Raw genomic sequence first — 21,811 nt, forward strand, 5'->3', positions numbered from 1 at the left:
TTTCATTCATTTCGTAAAAATAGCAGCAATTTATGGTGCAGCATATATTTTCACGTTGTATTTACTTCCCCCCATGCATTATAACCTTTTGTCAAATAATCGACAGCTGGGTATCACCTTTGCTTGTTAATTAAACTTGTGTGTATAGAACAGTCAAAAGAACATTTGAAACAAATATTTACGCAATATACAATTGTATATTGCGAGACATCATTGCACTAACATTTCTGAAGATACCAACTTCATCAGTGAGTAGCCAGCAGGGGCCAATAAATCAAATATCAACTGAAATGTGTATTAATAAAAAGTGATTACGTTTGAAGAGATCAGGTGGACTCGGTGATTCAATATTCGTACTTGAATAACCGTGAAAGACTGTAATACTTCAGCCTTAGCATCAAGCTGCAAGTATTGTGACGTCTGACTAGTTTTCAGGAAAAGCTGTTTAATTTTCAGATAGTTGAATGGAATACGAATAGCCAAACTCTTAAATTTTCCCTACAACCCTGAATGATTTAGTATCATGTTTATTGAGAGATGTTAAGCGGAAAATTGGGAACGCTACTAACGAAAGATGTGAAAGACCGAAGTGATGTGTTAACAGCAGCAGTTTATAAGGGTCTGGGCGCTTAAGCTGATTTGTACATCCTGACAGAGGCGTACTGTTAATCTTCCTGAAACTGTTATGCAAGCATTGTAACAGTATCGTTCTGCATGAAGACCGTGCTGTCGAATACAATATGAGCGTATGCACACTTTGGTACTGAAATGTTAATAATATTGCAGTGCCGCTGCTACCGTAAAGTTCCATTAAAATACGATTTATAGCACCAGTGGGTCTGTAAGCAAAAAAATCACGCTATCAGGAAATCGAACTTCTGGCACCCACAAATCTGCAATGTCAGCTCTGATACCGCTGACCATACGTTAGATGGATTGCAAATTTCATAACAGTTATAACTGTTTTATTGCTTACTCGGATCCACTGATTTATTGGTCTACCATTCATGTACTTTTCCGGAACATAATACTTTATCACAATCATCAATAAGTAATAAATGCGGCAAAAGCCTTAAGACAAAGTAAATCACAGGTTTTCTTTTTACTGTCGTCATTGGTCTTATATGCTTAATTAGAACTTAATGTTAGTTCTTACGGCTTGCGTACAATACTTGGCGTCCTTAACCTAGCATTAGGTACACTTCTCATATAGAAGGTTATATTCATTTTGTGTAGATGACAAAACTATGCTATTAATCCGATGCCAGTAAATGTGTTTCGACGAAACGCCCCCGTTAGTTGTATGACGGAACGTCCCTATTCCACCCCGCAGAAGAATTTAAATGTAACGGCGGGAAATGGTGCTAGTACGATGATTCGTGAAAATAAATGAACGTGTTAGCCAGTTTATGATATTTTCGTACATTAAGTTTTAGAAATGGATTGTGTTTCAAACTACATACCCGTAATACGAAGGATGTACAGTAATACTGACAAAAGCCTATATAATATTGCAGCACAACGGTAGATAGGCACGAAAACAACATTACATCATAATCACTCTCGACGATGTATCAATGATATGAACGCATTCTAACTTTTATCCTCCAACACAAACATTGCCACGTCCAAAAGGCAACATAGTTTATTATGAACTTCTTATATAAAACCGTATAAGGGGTCCTCCCTCTAGCACAATATATTTAATTCCTGCAACATTAATAGCTGGTAAACAGAGACATAAAGTATGACGTCATTTTCAAAATTTAAAGTATATTAACGATTAGATGGGAAGCAGAGAGAGTATTTATAGTTTTGATAGCAGAATATACTTCAGAAAAGAGAAAAAAACAGGAATAATCTTAACAGTTCCATGCGAATATTCATTCAGTTATAGACAAAATGTTTAAAACTGATTTCCTCACTGTGACCGCAGATCAAAATACTCGTGTAGGAAAAAAAATCGTTCCAGAAGTAATAGGTAATAAAAGTGAACCCAAATTAAATGAGAATCACAAATTATTGAGAGAATTGGCACCATACCCTAAATTAAACGTTACTAACACATTCTTTGCGAAACGCGTCCTCATACGTTTACGTGGGCAGCAAGAGGAACTTGTCAATAAAAGTTAGGTCCAGATGTGGAGCGAGTGACATATACAGGGGGTCACAGGAGGAATCATCATCTTTCGGAGATATGACAGGAAATCATTATTCGAAGCAAACGTGGCCCCTAACAAGTATATCTTAGAAGCTGTGACCACTACTTCTTCTTAGATACTATGAAACAAATCTTTTCTACTGCAAGCTCTCTACTTTCCATATTTTGGGAGTAATAGTACGAACGAAAGTATAAAAAAATGTCTAGTAAACATGGGCTCTAAAATGTACACCTTACGATCTGTTGTTGTTGTTGTTCTGGTCTTCAGTCCAGAGACTGATTTGATGCACCTCGCCATGCTAATCTAACCTGTTCTAGCTTCTTCATCTCCAAGTGACTGCTGCAAGGTACATCCTTATGAATCTGTTTAGCGTACTTATTTCTTGGTCTTAGACTATGATTTTTATCGTCCACGCTGCCCTTCACTACCAAATTGGTGATCCCTTGACGCCTCAGAACATGTCCTACCAACCGATCCCTTCTTCTAGTAAAGTTGTGCCACAAATTCCTCTTCTCCACAATTCTATTAAGTACCTACTCATTAGTTACAATGTGATCTAAACATTTAATCTTCAGCATTCATCTGTAGCTACACATTTCGAAAGCTTATATTCTCTTCTTGTCTAAACTATTTATTGTCCATGCTTCACTTTCATACAAGGCTACACCCCATACAAATAATTTCAGAAAGGGGTTCCTGACACTTAAATCTATACTCGTTGCTAACAAATTTAAATTTCTCGTCATTAAAAACGATTTCCTTGCCATAGCTAGTCTACATTTTATATCCTCTCTACTTCGACCTTCATCAGTTACTTTGTTCCCAAAATAGCAAAACTCATCTACTACTTTAAGTGTCTCATTTCCTAACCTAAATCCCTCAGCACACCTGATTTAGTTCGACTACATTCCAATATCCTCGTTTTGCCTTTGTTGATGTTCATCTTATATCTTCCTTTCAAGGCACTGTCCATTCCGTTCAACTGCTCCTCCAGGTCATTTTCTGTCTCTGTCAAAAATGCAATGTCATCGGCAAACCTCAAATTTATTATTTCTTCTCTATAGATTTTAATTGTAATGTAAATTATTTTTGTTTCCTTCACTGCTTGCTCAATATACAGATTAAATAACATGGGGGATAGGTTACAACCCCGTCTGACTCCCTTCCCAACCACTGCTTTCCTGTCATGCCCCTCGACTCTTGTAATTGCCATCTGGTTCCTGTACAAATTGGAAATAGTCTTTCGCTCCATATATTTCACCCCTTCCACCTTGAGAACTTAAAACAAAGTATTGAAGTCAACAATGTCAATAGTTTTATCTAAGTCTACAAACACTGAAACGTATGTCTGCCTTTCCTTAATCTGTCTTCTAAGATGAGTCGTAGGTTCAGTATTGCTTCACATACTCCATCATTTCTACGGAATCCAAACTGATTTTCACCAAGGTCGGCTTCTAGCAGTTTTTCATTCGTCTGTAATGAATTCGTGTTAGTGCATTTTACTGTGACTTATTAAGCTGAAAGTTCGGTAATTTTCACACCTGCCAACACCTGATTTCCTTGTGATTGGAATTATTATACTCTTCCTGAAGTCTGAGGGTATTTCGCCTGCCTCATACACCTTGCTCACCTGATGATAGAGTTTTGTCATGGCTAGCTCTCCCAACGCTATCAGTAGTTCTAATGGAATGTTGTCTACTGCCGGGGAGTTGTTTCGACTTAGGTCTTTTAGTGTTATGTCAAACTCGTCACGCAGTATCATATCTCCCGTTTCATCTTCATTTACGTCCTCTTCCATCTCCAAAATATTGCCCTCAAGTACATCGCCCATATATAGACCCTCTATATGCTCCTTCCACCTTTCTGCCTTCCTTTCTTTGCTTAGAACTGGTTTTCCATTTGAGCTCGTGATATTCATACAAGTGGTTCTTTTTTCTCCAAAGATCCCTTTAATTTTCATGTAGGCAGTATCTACCTTACTCCTAGTGATATATGCCTCTACATCCTTAGATTTGTCCTCTAGAAATTCCTGCTTGGCCATTTTTCACTTCCTGTCGATCTAATTTTTGAAACGTTTGCATTTACTGCCTTTTTATACTTTCTCCTTTCATTAATTAAATTCAATATATCATCTGTTACCCAAGGATTTCTACTAGCCCTCCTACTTTTACCTACTTGATCCTCTGCTGCATTCTCTATTTCATCTCTCAAAGCTTTCCATTCTTCTTCTACTGAATTTATTTTCCCCGTCCTTGTCAGTTGTCCCTAATGCCGTCTCTGAGACTCTCTACAAACTCTGGATATTTCAGTTTCTCCAGGTCCCATCTCCTTAAATTCCCACCTCTTTGCAGTTTCTTCCGGTTTAATCTACAGTTAATGAATAGATCGTGGCCAGAGCCTACATCTGCCCTGGAAATGTCTTACAATTTAAAACGTGGTTGCTAAATCTCTTTCGTACCATTACATAATCTTTCTGAAATCTTCTGGTGCCTCCAGGTATGAGCTATGAACACTTATTCAGTGGAAGAGATGTGTTTCACAGTAGCGAAGAAGATCAAATACTCATAACTCAGAAAGTGTGCACTTTTGAGCCCATTTTTACTGGTCTGTTTTTCTTGTTTTAGTTTATACTACCACATCTCCAAATATTGTAATTCAAGAGCTGCTCATAGAAGAGATTGGTTTCACAGCATCGAAGATGAGATACTCATAGCTCGTAATGTATGCATTTTATACTGCATGTTTGGTAGACTTTTTGTTCGAATGGTCGTTCCTGACATATCCCATAATATTGCACATTCCTCCAGGACACACTGTGTCCAGATAACTTCACTGTAATTTCTAAAATATGAAGTCTTGGTAAGTGAACAGAAAAATTAAGTGATGATGCACTATGATGTGTAGAAATTTATGAAGGATATTTGCAATGTCATGAAGGAAAACAGTATCTATACTAACGCCGACTACAAACATGCTTGCTTTGAAATCCAACAACTAATGATATTAACAAATAATGGGAAATCATAACCTTGGCAATATTGAAAGCACCAGATTAGAACTATGAAAAGCACAAGAAAGTTTGGAAAATCTGCTCTCGTAATAAGGAATGAACAAGTTGCAGAAGCACTGGAAAAGGACAGAGAGAGAGATAATGAGAGAGAGAGTGAGAGAAAAGAGAGAGAGAGAATAAGAGAGAGAGAAAATGAGATACAAAAAACCAAAGAGAGAGAGAGAGAGAGAGAGAGAGAGGGAGAGGTAGGGAGGAAGGGAATGAAAGAGAGAGAATGAGAGAGAGAGAGAGAGAGAGAGAGAGATGGGGAGGGGGGGGGGCGGCGGGCAGGAATATTATGTCTGAAAATGGTATGCACTGAACTTTAGAAAATGAAGAGGTGTATAACGGAGGAAGAAATGAGATTTAGTCAATAAGAGAAAAATCGAGCAACAGTCATGGGACCGATGAACAAGCTCAATAGCGGACGACGTACGCGTCAAGTTGGAAATTGTTTATAAGTTAATGAAACATCTTAACGATTGTGAACAGCAAATTCACCATATAAATGTAATAGAAGAAGAATGATGGACAAAACATCCCAAAGAATTGCAGCATGGTGGGATTAGTTGAAAGAATAGAACAGACCGAAGCAATGATGACAATGAGGCTGAAGGAGTAAATCCAACACAACTTTTACCCATTATGGATGCACTATGGAAGTGAGATGTGGGTGAATAAAATACAATACGAAATTAAAATACCGGCAATGAAGCGAGATTTCTGATAGCAATGACAAGAACTAGATGATCTGGAGACAGATTTTAAATATATCAAAAAGATAAAATTTAGACAATATGAAAATGGAATTGATTAAATACGGAGGAATGATTCTAAAGTTCACGTACTAGCACCTCATTAACCTACGCAGGAAATTGAGAGTCAGAACAGAAGAATGGTAGAAAGCAAAGGTAGTTTCAGTACTCAACAAGAGAAATATTTCATGGGATAACACTCGAGGAAAAAAGTTTATGTAACATACAGTATACAATAATGCAAAAATATAAAAAACAGGATTCAGGTGACGCATATGCTCTTTTATTAGAAGAACAGTGTGGATTAAGTAAACGGAGAATCGGTACAGATAATGCATTAGCTTGAAACGGATGTAGGAGAAGAGAAGGAAGTTTAACCTAAGAATGTAGATCGCCGTTATTGATAATGGAAACGATCTTGGTAAACGAACTAGGGAGCAACTGAGCAACAGAAAGGTAAAGGACATACACCAGAAAAATTCAATTCATGTAATGCAGGATATATAACAAGGGTAAAAAATTGTTTTATGTCTGGTATAGAAACTAACAGAAGAAATTTTATTTAGCATGGTGTGAGGTAAGGTTGTAGCCTCTTTCCAACAAGATTAAACATATAAATTAATGCAATAGTTATATAATGGAAGAAAATAATAACCCCAAAACAAAAGTGATCAACACATATATAAACAAGATTTTGTTCGCAGAAAATGAAGAAAACGTCAAAGATCATTGTATATGTTAAATACTGTTAGTATAAAATGTAGTCTGCAGATATTGAGGAAGTGCACAAAAATTATGGCATGGCAATGGAAATATCCTACTACATTTGAGATAATAATAGACAATCAGCCAACAAACCAAGTCTCTTGATTTACTTTCCTAGGATACAACTATCTTTTACTGCTGATGACGTAGTGAAAAATATACTTTGCAAATTTCAGTACATGACCATATCATTCGATGAACAGGAGAAGTTAAGGGTGAGAGGTGGCTCATATATGGTTCATATAAATAGGGCCATATTGAGTCTGCCTTATGGAACTCAGCTGTCTGAATAAATAAATTAGAGAAAATGAAATGCTTGCAACATAAATATTGCTTCGATATCTAGGTAGGTTATTGCCTAAGGCATGCGGAAAGGGAAAAGAAAAAATCACACAACAATAAAAAATATTTTCCATGAGTGTCAAAATATCTCAGAATAGATTAACCGAAAGCTCACGTAACAAGAATTTATAACAACACATCGGCAAAAACTTGTCCTAGAATACCATCTTCCTGGAAGAAGTGACTAACACCACAACTCAGACCCTACCTAACTGTTTACTGATTAATTTTTTCTCTTTATGTTTATTCAATAATATATCGTTGAGTTTCTGTACATGTTAGTTTGAATCGATAACACAACAGTGTTCGCTTTTCCCTTTGTAAAAATTTTGATTTCAAGGTTTGATTCTATGCAATGTAGTGTATCTATCATTTAAATACTTTGTCTCATTTGGCGGGAACAAAACGTAATGTATACAATAGTAATTTTGTTTAAATAATTTTTTGTAGCAACACCAATATGCGCAAATGATATGTTTTGTTTAAAGTAACTACTTGCTGTTATGTAAAGACTGATCCTCACTAAGTGCTTTTCGTTATTTTGTATGTAAAAGGTGGTGTGCTTCCCCTCGGGAATGGAACTTTGTAGCGCGCGCAAAATGTGGTTGGCATAGATAGAAAGGTGTAACGAAGAGTTAGTCGGGAATGAGCTACTGAACCACCAACAGCTCACGAAAAGATTGTGAATTGTTCTGGTGGCGAGGGGGGCTTTTTGTGCCGTTTTGCCAATGTGCCAAAGCCTCGGATGGTTGCAGGAACTAGCTGGAATTATGTTGGAATTGATATCTATCATCGCCACCAATAAATGACAGAGTCCAGCAATTCTACTTGCAAATCCACCTACAAACATGCACTCGCCAACACATTGCTGTCACTGTAATGGAACAGAAGAACTATAGTAATGTACAGTGAAGGATCAGCTCATAAGATGTCATAGTGTACTCAGATATAAGGTAAATTATAGCTGAACTCTTGTACCTACCATGATTTATCCTCAGTCACATGTCCACTTAGGTCCCTCCCGCACTAAAGTGCTTACCGAGTGTCCTTCATTGAAAGCATATTAAAGTTAATGTGGCAATAGAGTGTGCTAAAATTAATATTGTTTGTTGAAAGAATCTTACAAATATTTCAATTATGTGTTTCACTGCAGTAAAAGTTCAGAACTGCCACTGTTGAGAGTTACATGTTCATGTTTGGAAAGTGCTTGTTTCACTAATGAAATGAAAGCGTGTTTATTTTGCTCTACTACAATGGCCATGGTTAAGTCCCCCAACCCCACTGAAAGTAGTCCAAATGAACAAAGTTACTTAATTATAGAAAGTTCCAATTACTCCTGCTATTCCTGTCAAGTTCGGTACAGTATTGGGTTCCTCTTGTGTATTGAAAGTGCTTATTAATAGTGTAACAGGACCCACAGTTTGTCTATTGTGCTAAGCTAAATAACTATTAATAGAGAGATCACTATCTACGATAACAGTAACTTCTTATACTCAAAGGTCAGTGAGAAAATGTTTGTTAGTGAAATACATTTAACTTTAATTCTAAATAGAAAAGTATTTGGCTGAGAGAGACATAACCTATGCCCAGTTCATAATTTTGCAGTGAACTAATTTTACAATCTTTTGTCTCATAGAAAAATATCTGATAACTAATACTGAACCTATGTCCAATTTATGATTCTACAGTGAATATTAATAGTAATGTTATTGAGACCATTCAGTTTGACTAAGTCCTGAAGGTAATAGTGTGTATCGTTATCTGTTATATTTATGCCAATAGTTTGTTCTGCTCTGTCTGCTCCAACCTTAAAATGAACTTGTGCAGGTGCCAGAATTCATTGCACTTTCGTGTGACAAAGTATAGGCTGTGTTTGCCCATTGAGGTTACTTATTTTCAGTCTCTTCAACAGGAATGTTACTCATTCTTATGGCTAATTAGGCTTGCGACCCATTTTATTATCGTTTGGACGCTGAGGATAGGTATATTATTGTTTGTTACTGTTTAAATATTTGCATAATTCACACCTCACTTCCGATAAGCCACCTCCGTTAGGTATATCACTGTCAACCCAACTAAATTCATTTCAGAGGGCAATACTGCGCTGTTGCTTTATACCATCATTGCTTTAAAAAGGTAGTTTCATTGTACGATCTGCCTACAACTTGAAGGTGATGGTATAGCTGCAGCAGCGGACGGTAGTGTTATAAGACGTTGCTGTTACATGAAAAGATGGTCTGGAATCTGTGGTCGGTAGAGACTATAAGTCTATCCATCAAGAGGAAGTAAGTAAGTGTGAGCTTTCATGCCTGAGAAGTAATTCTTTTCCCCATATTCTATACCGGTACTTCAGGAACGAAAGGACTCTCCCCAAAGCCTGTGAGACATTGTGTAGTTGCAAAATAGTATCCAAATGTTCTAGATTACAAATAATAGGAAATCAGCCAGATTTGAAACAAAAGCGGAATTAAAACTCTTTAACGGTCTGTAGGGTAAAGATAGTTCTAATAATTAAGTATTTAGCAATATGTGAAGTTCTGCACTGCTTGTATGTGGCGACGAGTTTTCTCCAGTTTATTGCTCACACACTACACAAGCCTCCACAAATCCTCTGCCTTAACTGGGGTGTGAAACGACGTAGTTTAGACAAGAAGAGCTGTTAAAAACTGAATACACTGGATGTTCCGTAGATTAGATGCAATTGACTGTTAATCTGCCGATTGTTTGCTCTGTGCATCAGGTCTAGGATCACAAGCTAAATGAGCGCGTTATTTGCAGATCGAAAAGTTGCGTGGAAACTATCACGAAAATCATGATTGGGAACTAGCACAAACCTCCCCCAAACAGTTTACGGTAAAAAAACGCATTGCTAATTTATTTACTCGTTGTTCAGTTAAACGCTGTCATGGCAGTCAGTATCCATACCGAACGAATGACCATCCGTTCAGAAATCACCATAAAGTCAATCTGCTAACAGTCTAATGTTCACACAGTACTGAGTGATTAATTATGCAGTCTTCCCCGTAATCGAACCTCTGTCTGTAAGCAAAGTATGCATAAAATGCCCCGTGGAGTTATGACATGCAGAAGGCCAGGTAGCTTTCACTTAAACTAAATACTCTCTGACAAAAATCATCCAGACCATATAGAAATGATCATGTCCGGTTTCGACTATTCTCCATCAAGTTGTCTCTCAACAAACAGCATTACTGAACATCTTACTGAATATTATATAGGAAACGGAGACATGTCACGTTTCTATCAAAACTAGATTCCGGTTCCTTGACATCGTAGCTCGCACAGTTAATCTACCAGCAGCAGAACGCGGGACCATGCCACTTTCTCGTTGGTGGGCACAAACTGTGGTAAACGAACATTTTAACTGCTTTCTTGTATCAACATAGGATTAAACAGCCAATTGATGGCACATAAACGGTAGGTATATTGACCTAAGTTTAATCATCTACTAGGGGTGTCTTCATCAGAAGAAATGTTGCTAGATCGTAAAATTGCATTGCTAAAAAGCAATAGTCAGAATTTGGAGCAGCAACGTTCTTGTCAGAAATAAAATATGACGTTGTAGCCTTAGCCACGTATGCACAGCTGGGAACAACATCAAACTGATCGCTCCATTGATGCCACGAAAACAATAGGAATACCGCCTATGAGGCGTGTACAGTAGCATGTACCCATTTAGCAACATTTATTATGATGAAAACACCTGTGATAACTTAGGTCATGACTTAGGTCATTGTCTCTACCGTTTATGTGTAACCAGTTGGCTGTTTAATCCTAAGTTGAAACCAGTATACGGTTGCTGAATAGCAGCCGAGCTCAAAACTGTGCTTTCTTATAAGAGCGCACAGTAACAACCTTAAAAAATAATAATCATTTAAGGAAACTGCATAATTTATCAAACTACATCCTCTAAAATACTTAAGTGTCTGAAGCAGTATAGCAGGCAACGACTGAAAAGCGTAGCAGGCAACCATCAAGTGTGAGGGTTTGATGGCGCATTTGAATGTACGAGGTGCATTCAAGTTCTAAGGCCTCCAATTTTTTTTCTCCGGACTGGAAAGAGATAGAAACATGCGCATTGTTTTAAAATGAGGCCGCGTTCATTGTCAATACGTCCCAGAGATGGCAGATGGAATTTTACCGCCAGCGGCAAGAATGAGAACTGTTTTAAATACTTAAAATGGCGACGTTTTGCTTACTTGAACAGCGTGCAATCATTCGTTTTCTGAATTTGCGTGGTATGAAACCAACTGAAATTCATCGACAGTTGAAGGAGACATGTGGTGATGGAGTTATGGATGTGTCGAAAGTGCGTTCGTGGGTGCGACTGTTTAATGAAGGCAGAACATCATGTGACAACAAACTGAAACAACCTCGGGCTCGCACAAGCCGGTCTGACGACATGATCGAGAAAGTGGAGAGAATTGTTTTGGGGGTTCGCCGTATGACTGTTGAACATATCGCCTCCAGAGTTGGCATTTCTGTGGGTTCTGTCCACACAATCCTGCATGACCACCTGAAAATGCGAAAAGTGTCATCCAGGTGGGTGCCACGAATGCTGACGGACGACCACATGGCAGCCCGTGTGGCAGGTTGCCAAGCAATGTTGACGCGCAACGACAGCATGAATGGGCCTTTCTTTTCGTCGGTTGTGACAATGGATGAGACGTGGATGCCATTTTTCAATCCAGAAACAAAGCGCCAGTCAGCTCAGTGGAAGCACACAGATTCACTGCCACCAAAAAAATTTCGGGTGACCGCCAGTGCTGAAAAAATTATGGTGTCCATGTTCTGGGAGAGCGAGGGCGTAATCCTTACCCATTGCGTTCCAAGGGCACTACGGTAACAGGTGCATCCTACGAAAATGTTTTCAAGAACAAATTCCTTCCTGCACTGCAACAAAAACGTCCGGGAAGGGCTGCGCGTGTGCTGTTTCACCAAGACAACGCACCCGCACACCGAGCTAACGTTACGCAACAGTTTCTTCGTGATAACAACTTCGAAGTGATTCCTCATGCTCCCTACTCACCTGACCTGGCTCCTAGTGACTTTTGGCTTTTTCCAACAATGAAAGACACTCTCCGTGGCCGCACATTCACCAGCCGTGCTGCTATTGCCTCAGCGATTTTCCAGTGGTCAAAACAGACTCCTAAAGAAGCCTTCGCCGCTGCTATGGAATCATGGCGTCAGAGTTGTGAAAAATGTGTACGTCTGCAGGGCGATTACGTCGAGAAGTAACGCCAGTTTCATCGATTTCGGGTGAGTAGTTAATTAGAAAAAAAATCGGAGGCCTTAGAACTTGAATGCACCTCGTATTTCATCTACACCCATACAGTGGGCAAAATGATCAACGACAAAATGTGGCATTGATTAATGCATTCAAGTAAGTCTACACGCTACAGATCATCAATAATACGCCTGCTCATGTGTGTGAGACAATAATACGCCTGCTCATGTGTGTGAGAAATGTACAACCCATCTTAAAGAAAGAGTATTACGTCTCCTTCACTAGCTCTTAGGTTTGCCATATTTGGTTATGAATGAATGGGAACTTGTTCGCCATTGACACTCGCAACGCACAGCTGTCACTCTGGGCGTTTGCTTAGTATTGTATCTTTGCCATCGATAGATTTAGTGGGTTTAACTACGGCAGTGACTACATCACAAGACTGGCCACCCAAGTCGACCGCCTGCGGTACTATGGAAATGTCAGTACCATAAATATCCACATAAGAAGTTCTCTTTTGGGACTCACCTGAAACAGAACATCGCTCTAACACTAAGCCATCGTCTCCTTACTGTCACTCCCGCTGAACTACGATTACGACTTAGCTCCTAGCTCTGCCGAGTTCATCGCCTCGCCCTGCTGTTCTGCTGCGGGACTTCTGACTGTCAGCAATGAACGACTGCAGTAATCTGAACCTTTTCCTCTAGATAACTGTGCTGCCGTTGGCTATGTCGTGTGGAAAAAGCTGAACTTTCTCACGGTACAATCAAACGTCACTGGCTGCATCCCGTAATACACACCGAACTTCAAGAAATTCGATTGTCGGCTCTTCTACTTCGTTTATTTTCTTGTGAACTTTAATTTTTTCTCAGGTACAAAGATGCAGTGATTTAACCTGGACTGATGTTTGATATCCAGCAAATGCTGCAACTGTAATATAGTTTATTACTTTGCCGTGAGTCACAGCTCTTACTAAACACCTAGAATAAACATAGTGAAGAAGGTATAGTATTTATTAGACACTGGCATCACAGCAAACTGCATTACTCGAATTAGTCACGGTGAATGCTTTCGTAATCATTTCCGTTTACGTATTAATATGCAAGTAGTCAGTGGTGTGATAGTCATTTCAATGACTTTTTGATGGCATAATTCTTACAATTAAGAAATATTGATGTTATTTAGGTGGTGTGGTTTTTTTCCTTGTGGGTCACGCTTCTTAGCATCTAGCTGAGAGAACTGTACCCCTCGTAGTCCATGAAATCTACACTGATGTTCCTTTGCCTCTCTTTCTATGCTCCTTCCCTACGTCTACTACAGTCCTACCCACAGATCATACTTTTGCCCCCTGCACCAGCACATGCCTAAAGTTACAGCCCGTCAGACACACCCAGGTTGTACCATCATCCCACACCCGTACCGAATGCCTAACAGGTCCGTCCCGTAACGATTTTTCCCCAGTTACCGTCCTGCTTATGTTAATGAATGTATGTGGTTAATTTTACGATCGTCGCCTATATGGTCCATCTTTTAACGTAATTTATTTGTTTGTTCTTACTGTTGAGTTTAATTAAAAATGAAGTAACTGAACAGTCCCAGTCTATTTCAAATGTAAATGAAAAATTAATTTCATTTTTTAAACCGTATAAAGCTTTCATCATTTAAGAAATCGATTTCAATGTAACATGTTCTTAAACATTCTCTCCGAAGAACTGGTTGTATGTAGCGCTGAAAACACATTATTGGCCTTATGGGGTAAGAGGAACGAAACAAAAACAAAGGAAAAAGAAGAGAGTACTCGAACTTCACAGCAGTTGAAGTACGCAGTTTCTAGTGAAATGAGCATATATGGAGACTCGTAGATTGTATTAAGATCCAATTTCTTACTGTCACGTCTTTTCTTAATGCCAACTGTGTAGGTCAGATCAGATGGCCCTCTACTCTGATAATATCTAAAACTGTATACAGAATGTAGTCTTATTTGTCGGATCATCCATCAAAGATAATTCTAAAGCCATCCACGTATCTAAAAGCTACTTCTACAACGTTTGTTTTTTTGGAAACGCTTTTGCACGAGCTCAGGCATACTGCTGGTGTTCAGGGAGACTTTACATCCTCGACTTGTATTTCTCTCCAGAGGAGAGCTAGACTCAGAAGAAATCGTGGTACCAACTTGCAAAACAAACTTCGCTACGTCGGTTACATCTACAATTGCAACAGTACTTCGCAAGCCTTCCAGATACCACCGACGGTACGGTAGAATTATTGATTCCCCTTTCCCTGTTCCAGACGCGAATGGTGCTTGGAAGGAATGAGATGAGCCATCACATTCGTTTGGTCGACTTTAAAATTTCTTGAACAGACCATCAGATTCCTGTCTTGTAATAAGCACGTAAGCTGCGACAACCGAAAGTTGGAGGAGCAGGTCTCTCTGTGCAGCTGTCTTTGGCTCCAGTTGCCACGTGAGTTGCTAATCGAGGCACCCCAGTTACGCTGGCTTCTGCAACTTGTTGCTGAAGTCCCTTAACAAGCTTCCTGTTCGGGGTTAATTATCCGACACACTGACACAACGTGGTTTGTAGCGCGTTGCTTAGCAGGCAAACAGCCCTAGTGAAGGTAGTACGTTGATCGTATTAGCGTCACATTGCTGCGTGATACTTGGCCCTGACACGAAAGGCGTCTTGCAAACTTTTAAAAAGCGAGGTGTTCACTGAGATGAAGAAGAACGATAGAGAAAATGACATTAAGAAATAACAAACGAAACGTAATAAGTGATAATCTCAAGACGAACCTCCTCATCCATCAGAAACTTTCCTCCCACTGTTTTCTAACAATCTAAATAAATAATAAATTAACGGAAATGTTTTGAAAGCACCTGTTATTTCATAGCGTGGGAATTCGAACAGAGAAAAGTGAAATAAATCAGCGTGTCATTGGAAAAAAAGTAGCTTATGACGCTTATTTGCTACGTATTATGTGAGAAATACAAAATGTTGGGCAGTGCAAGTAACGATCGTAGCCCTGTGTATGAAACCATTTGTGTCGAGTACAATATTAACGTAGGTGGAATACGGAGTTCGTAACATTCAGTAATTTAATACGTCATTGTCACGTCTAAGTACCATGGAAGTTCCACTTAATACTAAAATTTAATGAGTTCACTACTGGAATTTACAGGCAAATATAATGTTATTCATTGGGTGAAAACAACGTACATTTCATTTGCTAAAGTATCCAGTAGTTTCTAAATGAGACAAATAAGAAAAAAACCTAAGAATATTGTAAGAACCTTTACTTGTGACGTATGTCGTAATAGATATGCAATAATGTCCGTGTGAAAACAGCACTCTCTTCATGGGTGCCCGACGCCGTCTGAATGAATACTTGCGCCGTTACAGTTACAGAAGGGAAAGTAGTATCCGCAATATTTTTCAAATGAATCGATCTACATATATTAAATTATAGTGTAGCTATAGATGCTATAAAATATTTAGACAGTCGCTAGTAAAATTTTCTTTGTGCGACAGCATTCGGATTTACGTCACTACATCCATACAGCTTGAGTAGTATGGAAACTAGGTAAGGAGAGGTAATTACAGTTGATAGTTAAGCACTTATAAACTGCTGAATAAAATGCTAGGGTGACAATTGTGATCCGACGTATCATATTACAGGGATTTAATTCAACTTTTAACTACAGCAGTTCCGGTAGAAACATCATTGTCCATTGCGCTAGCACAAAAAACCATTCTTCCTCTCCCAGAATGGTCACGATAAACAGTACTCTTGTCCAACAGTGAATGGCTCGTCCGCAGCTACCACCAACTGATTACGTCGAAAACTTATTTGTATGAAACATCTACATCTGCATCCATACTCCGCAAGCCACCTGACGGTGTGTGGCGGAGGGTACTTTGGGTACCTCAGTCGGTGCTTCCCGGCGGTACACCCGAGAAATGTATTTGAAAATGTAACTATAGATCAGTTTGGATTCCGTAGAAATATTGGAACACGTGAGGCAGTACTGACCCTACGACTTATCTTGGAAGCTAGATTAAGGAAAGGGAAACCTACGTTTGTAGCATTTGTAGACTTAGAGAAAGATTTTGACAATGTTGACTGCAATACTCTCTTTCAGATTCAGAGGGTCGAAGGGTTAAAATACAGGGAACGAAAGGTTATTTACAATTTGTACAGAAACCAAATGGCAGTTATAAGAGATGAGGGGCATGAAAGGGAAGCAGTGGTTGGGAAGGGAGTGAGACAGAGTTGTAGCCTCTCTCCAACGTTATTCAATCTGTATATTGAGCAAGCAGTGAAGGAAACAAAAGAAAAATTCGGAGTAAGTATTAAAATCCATGGAGAAGAAATAAAAACCTTGAGGTTCGCCGATGGCATTGTAATTCTGTCAGAGACAGCAAAGGACTTGCAAGAGCAGTTGAACGGCAAGGATAGTGTCTTGAAAGGAGGATATAAGATGAACATCAACAAAAGCAAAACGAGGATAATGGAATGTAGTCGAATTAAGTCGGAAGATGCTGAGGGTATTAGATTAAGAAATAGACACTTAAGGTAGTAAAGGAGTTTTGCTATTTGGGGAACAAAATAACAAATGATGGTCGAAGTAGAGAGGATATAAAATGTAGACTGGCAATGGCAAGGAAAGCGTTTCTGAAGATGAGAAATTTTGTTAACATCGAGTATAGATTTTAGTGTCAGGAAGTCATTTCTGAAAGTATTTGTATGGAGTGTAGCCATGTATGGAAGTGAAACATGGACGATAAATAGTTTGGACAAGAAGAGAATAGAAGCTTTCGAAATGTGGTGTTACAGAAGAATACTGAAGATTAGATGGGTAGATCACATAACTAATGAGGAAGTATTGAATAGGATTGGGGAGAAGAGAAGTTTATGGCACAACTTGACTGGAAGAAGGGATCGGTTGGTAGGACATGTTCTAAGGCATCAAGGAATCACCAATTTAGCACTGGAGGGCAGCGTGGAGGGTAAAAATCGTAGATGGAGACCAAGAGATGAATACACCAAGCAGATTCAGAAGGATGTGGGTTGCAGTAGGTACTGGGAGATGAAGAAGCTAGCACAGGATAGAGTAGCATGGAGAGCTGCATCAAACCAGTCTCAGGACTGAGGACCACAACAACAACAACAGATACACAGTCAACGATTGTCTTTTTGAGATAATTTCCAGAGAAGTGCGTGGGAGGAAGTAACACGTATACAAGTCGAGAAATAATCACGAAAATGTTTTCAGCGCTCCAGGAAAAGTATTTACGTTATTGTAATATCAGTCTTGTACGAGAATGGTTATTTGTAATCAGATAATTAAATTCGATCGGTAATTACCATTTCAGGCCCAGAAACATATTAGCACATATCAGGCAGGCCAATTTACAAACGCAGATGTGAATGTGGTCACTGTCGACCGAAATTAATTACCTGGTTACGAATAAGCATTGTGAACCAATACCGATTTATAATAAAGCAGCTATTTTCCTGCATCAGTGAGCACATTTTCATAACTATGTCACACTTTGTGAATTTGATGCTAAGTCAGGCATGCGACAGAGTTAAAAGGCTTTGTAAACTGGAATATGAAATTAGCACAGAGGTAGTGAAAATTAGATTTAATGAAAAGAGTGTCGAGTCCAATGTAACGACAGATTACTCACGTATGGATATGTGGTACAGTTGCTTATAGTGTTTTCTGCTTTACATTTTTATAGTAAGAAGTGCGTTTGTAAATTAGGCGACCTCTATGGGCTTACTTTTTTCTAGGTCTGAAAACTGATATCAGAAATTAATTACCTGATTACAAAAAAAAAAAAAAAACGTTGGGGTCAGAGCCTGGAATTATAACAAAGCAGTAATATATGGCCTGATAATTCCTTGAACGTACTTACTCGGAATTTCAGTAGTAAAAGTCTCCATGGTGCACAACGCCTCTTGGCCCGTTGGAACTTGTTTAGCATCTTCGTAATGCTCTCTATCCAGTGACGAAACACTCCGTTGTTCGCTGAATCTTCTCTGTCTCTTCAATTAATACAAAGGCTTCGATGATAGTTCTAAAATGCTGGAGAATAACAAAAAACGGGACGAAGGTAATGAATATTTAAAAACAACTTCACATTGTTGGCTTGTTCATTGGACCTCTTGTGCTTATTTACACAGCTGTTTATGCTTTCCTTACAGGATGGTATTTTAACAACGTAGTGATAGGGCTCTTCACAAATTACTCAATGAAATGGATGTCTGTGCCGACTTTGATCTGAAGCTTACGTCAGGGCAAAGTTTACGGCAACGAAGACGTGGAAGTAATCTTATAAAACCAATACACAAATGGAACTTTCCCATTGGTCAGTTAACGTCTTCATAAATCGAAGTGTTATTGCTTCCTTTAGAGTACACAGACTGAACAGAATCGACACTCTCCTGCTACTGTCAAAGTAAGTTCGACACAATTTGCCTCCCACGAACATCACTACCGCTTCGGAGTGAAATTGAAACGATGTTACTGTGTCTCACTCTGTTCCAGATATAATACCAACCACGTCCAGTGCTATAATTGGTTCCTACTTTCTTATCTATAGCACATAATTGTGGGAACGGCTATAGCGAATGAGGGAACCGAGTAAAGCCCACCGACGCTGCTGCTCATTTAGCGCTGCAGGCCGAGCGGGGCTGCAACAGGCGTACCGGGGAGCTTTATTGAAATCTCATAACAGGCAATGGCCCACTTTAATGCCCATACTTCTTCTATACGTGTAGCCTTGAACGAATTTATTGTTTACTGATAAGGAAATCAAACAACTGTTTGACTCTGGCACAGTTCTTCCACTCATGACGTGACTCATGGTAATAATGCAATAAAGAAAGATAGGAATAAATCCAAGAATAATTAAAGCAATTCAAAATTTATACAAAAATTCTATTTCAAAAATAAAAATTGGTAAATATCTATCACATGGATTCCAAGTCACAAAAGGATTACGTCAAGGATGTAGCATCTCACCTACATTGTATAAAATATATACAGAAGTAACTTTACAGAATTGGAAGAAAAAATGTCACGCTATGGGAATACCAATAAATGATAGAACAATATACTCGTTACAATTTGCAGATGACCAACTGATTATAGCCCAAGACTGTGAGGACATAGAGTATATGACTAGAAAATTGATTCAAGAATATAAAAAAATCAGGTTTAAATGTAAACATGAATAAAACAAAGTACATGGTAATTGGTGGAGTGAATGGAGACTTAATATTAGAAGAAGGGATGGGAACAATAACAGCTACTGAGGAATATAAATATTTAGGAGTGAAAATTACAAATGATGGGAAACAGGACAAAGAAACTAGATCAAGAATAAATTCTGGAAAGACGACAATCTCTTTATTGAATGGAATTCTCTGGGACAAACACATAACAACTGATAACAAAATAAGGATTTTTAAAACAATAGTTAGGAGCATTATTACATATGGTTCAGAAGTGTGGACAACAAAATGGCAACTGAAATCAAAATTATTAGCCACAGAAATGGATTTCTGGAGACGTTCAGCAAGAATATCAAGACGAGAAAGAATAAGAAATGAAGTAATCAGAGACAAGATGAAATGTAAAAATTCAATTATTGATTTCATCGAGCACAAACAACTTAAATGGTATGGACACATCAGACGAATGGAACAGGAAAGGCTACCAAAATGCATAATCGACTCAGTACCAATTGGAAGAAGAAAAAGGGGACGACCACCTGATACATGGATACAGGGAGTTCAGTCAGCAATGAGGAAGAACAACATTCCTGAAGATTTATGGACAAATAGATAAGAGTGGAGAACAATAATTAGTGACTTACTGTAATCTAGAATAGGTGCTGGAAAAATGTACTCACATTGTAAATCCAGAATAATAATAATAAGAAAGATACGAACACGACGTAGCAGACAGATTATAAATATGAGCCACAATGAAATTCAGCTACCATGCTACGTGCCAGTGGGAACGCCACGTTATCCACATTAATCTTAACGTAACATTTCGCATCCTTACCCTTTTATCATTTCTTTCAAAAGTATCTGCATACTTCCGAAACAATATCAGTGTACTTTGGTTAAGTATCGAGCCATGCATTCTTTTACATTGTTTTTAAATCCGCTCTGCACGAAAGCAACCCTTACCTTTATTTTTTTTCTCCCAGAGATCAGTAATAAATTCTCAACGACATTCGGATACAGGGATAGCTGCCATATTTCAAAAGAGTATGCGTAGTTCCTACTTGCCAACCTCGGATGCGAAGAATGTATCTTACTTATGCGTCTAGTAATAGCAGTAAGGGTGAGAGCGGAGAGGAACTAAAAATATTTTGTTGACTGTAAAAATGTTTGCCAAAGTCAGTCCTGCTTTTTAGGACCAGTCAGTAGTCTGCCACGTGCACATGAAACTATGAACCTAATGAGATTACTCTCACTTAATATGGATAGGAAATTCAGATGATGAAAGCATAAAAGATTCAATGAATAATGGTAATTTTGTTGGTTTCCGTAATAAGCGTTGAAAAGCGAAGTCTGATCTCGCACCATGCCAAGTCTCCTTGTCTTTTTGACAAATGCTGATAGCCACAACTGACCGCTTCGGTTTTAACGGCATACTGCGCCATGAGTTCTAGCCATGAAATTCGACGACCAGTAAGAAGTAATACCTACAAATTCAATGCTGTTTGCATGAATCATACGGAAAAAGCACTCGGATTCGTGGTGAAGCAACTCATGGATTTTGAATCACAGTAATGCTCCTATTCATGCATTGTGTTTTTTGTCACTATTTGGACAAAAACTTTACTGTGTGGATGCCCCAGGCTACATAGTCAACGGAAAATAAGCAAAATCCTTTCAAAAATTCCTCAAATTTTTTGCAAACAAGTATGAAGACACATGTACTACTTCCTTTAAAGATCTACGGACGCCGCGTCATGTTTAGATTCACAAGGCTCTACCCTGACGAGCCAAAATATTATTCTGCGTAACAGCCTGTTGGTACATCGCCAGAAAGCGGCGGTTTTGGGTGGGCGTGGATTGAAGTGGTCCTGGTAGGCTCCCTGAGGTCTACGTACCGGTGACGCAGTTTCCGTAAATAATGGGCAGAGTGGAACGTGAGCCCAATACGGGTTCCATCGGGTTTGTTTGACCGGTTTCAGATCAGGCTAATATGCTACTGGCCAAGACATCAGCGTTAGATCATCATCAAAACCCTGTAGCACTGTTCTGACCTTATGACGCGGGCCATTACCCCGCTGGAAGGTGCTATCGCCGTTGGGGAAGCCATCAAGCGTGAAGAGATGCAAGTGATTCGCGATCATGTGTGCGCAGTCCACAGGTGTCAGGGTGGATTTGATGACAACCACAGATCCCCACGGAAACCCAAAGCACAATACTACGCCCACAGGCTTGCATCGGTGGCACTGTG

The sequence above is a fragment of the Schistocerca americana genome, chromosome 3 (assembly GCF_021461395.2).
Source record: "Schistocerca americana isolate TAMUIC-IGC-003095 chromosome 3, iqSchAmer2.1, whole genome shotgun sequence".
NCBI classification, from domain to species: domain Eukaryota; kingdom Metazoa; phylum Arthropoda; class Insecta; order Orthoptera; family Acrididae; genus Schistocerca; species Schistocerca americana.